Source organism: Cucumis melo, chromosome 6 (genome assembly GCF_025177605.1).
Source record: "Cucumis melo cultivar AY chromosome 6, USDA_Cmelo_AY_1.0, whole genome shotgun sequence".
Lineage (NCBI taxonomy): Eukaryota > Viridiplantae > Streptophyta > Magnoliopsida > Cucurbitales > Cucurbitaceae > Cucumis > Cucumis melo.
The window spans coordinates 26,306,022-26,308,261 of NC_066862.1; the positions used below are offsets into that span (position 1 = coordinate 26,306,022).

The following is a 2,240-nucleotide window of genomic DNA, read 5'->3' on the forward strand; positions in this document are numbered from 1 at the left end:
TATCTTTCTCCAAAGTAATTAATTATCTTCCACAATAATTAATTATTGTTTATCTTTCTCCAAAGTAATTAATTATCCTTTTACAAATAATTATATTTTCCCAAAATATAATTATTTTACTTTTTCTCCTTTAATAAACATCCTTTCTCCAAAACACAACTATCTTTTCCTTAAATAATTATATTTCAACAAATATAATTATCGTTTCCTTTAACATAATAATTATATATATATTTCCACATATACATATAATTATTCAATCTCCAACAAACTTTCCACCCCACAATTTAATTAAATAACATCCATAATTATTTAATTAAATTCAACTTCAACAACACTAAAAATCCACAACTTTACTTAATTCTCTTAACCTACCATTTAAACAAAAACTCAACAAACACCACATGCCAAAACCTCTAATTAATTAAATATTCATCCAAGAAATATTTAATTAATTTTAATTCCCACCTAAATCAAATAATTCTCATTAAATGGATTCAAAATAACGCCCAATAAATTATCTTAATTTTTGGGGCGTTACACAGTCGTCCCTACCCGAGCCATAACCGCCTCCAGCCAAGTCGAACCCCCTTTGACCCAGCCAATTAAGCCACCTAACCTATTTTTGGTAAGTTTTGTTTGGGTTTTGGTTGTTTCCCAACAAAGATCAATTTTAGACCTTCAATAATTTAATTATGGATTTAATTGAATTATTTTCACGATAGGTCAATTGGGGGTTGAACCGAGGAATTTTCTTAAACCAAGGATAAATTTGGAATTATCTTCAACTTTGGGTAAGTTGAAATAATTGGAATTGGACTCTAGGCAATTAGTAATTAATTTATTGATTTTGGTTTTTGGGTTCATTTGTGCTTAGGGCTTGACTGTTGGGGAGCTTGATCATGATTGTTAGGATAATTTTGCTGTGAGCTAATCTCCAGGTAAGAGACTCTACTACCAGACCTCCGACTGAAATTAAGAGACTGCATGTATTTATGGTTATGCTTGGATGATAGCTAAATTGCATAACTCAGTGTTATTGATGATTACTGACATTGTATTGATGATTGATGTCGTGAAAATGATATTATGTTATGACTAGCAGTATGTTGATGAGGATGACTACGTTATGTTCATGTTTACAATATTGGTTAAGTATGCTATGATCGTTATGATATGCCATGTTTATGAAAATGTTATGCATGTTACATGCTACGGATAAGGTGTGCTGTTAGCTTTTTCTATTAGAGTTGTATTCACATGGGTGTCCCTCGGAGTCACTACCTTTTTTTTATGACTGCGTAGTCCGATGGGATCGCCAGTCCAGTATGATATTGACATTGGCATAGACATGATTATGAGTGATTCGACGGGGTCACTTATAGCCCGATTGTCTTAATGTTTCCTTCAGATATACTACAGACCAACTTGTCCTAGGTGTTCCTTTGGATCATCGAAGACCAGATATGTTCCTACGGGATCACAGATTGCACGTATTCAGGAACGTGCCAATTCAGGGGTACCAATTTATAGGACTTTAATAGGAAGTTAACAGGCACCTAGCGGGATTAGTAGTGGGTCCCTTACTGAGTATATTTTTATATTCACTTTTTCTTGTTTAATTTTTCAGGCAGAGGTAAGGGCAAAGGCAAGCTGGCGACTGACAAGAAGTGACTATGACGAGTCATAGGGATCATTTTGCTTCTGCTTTATGTCATTGTTCGGATTTCCAGTATTTGCATTTTTATCTTAATCTCTTATTATTATTTTATTTCTTTAAAACTAGATAGAGCCCGAGTTAGGATTTTATTTTTAGACTTATTTTCATATACATTTGTTTATACTTTTAAATGATAAATTCGAGGTTTTGTTTTATTTTTCTATTTTAAAATTTATAATTTTTATTTATCTTTTAAAATAATAATGACTTCGACTTAGTATAAGGAATTTTGGTCGTTACAAAGATTACATGATATATAAATTGTACTTGATCGTCATTCGATTAACAATAGTAATTAAAATAAAGCAATACTTAATAATCATTATTGTCGTTGCGCCTGCTGCTATATCGTTGTCCTCGTTGTCATTACCATTGTTACTATTATAATTATGATAACAGCAACAGTAATAAAAGGGTTTGATTTTTTTTTTCTCTCTAACAATGTGTTTAAAAGAAAATAAATTGAAGTACAAAGAAATGTCGGCCATAGAAAGTTTATATATGTTTGAAGTTGTTTATA

General features: G+C 31.3%; 1 long non-coding RNA gene across 1 annotated transcript; it reads left to right on the forward strand.

The window, feature by feature from the left end:
• Positions 1-542: 542 nt before the first annotated feature.
• Positions 543-1,857, forward strand: LOC103500136 (uncharacterized). The gene is made up of 3 exons (XR_001764118.2): positions 543-628; positions 726-794; positions 878-1,857. It is a non-coding gene; the product is annotated as an uncharacterized LOC103500136 (long non-coding RNA).
• Positions 1,858-2,240: the final 383 nt, after the last annotated feature.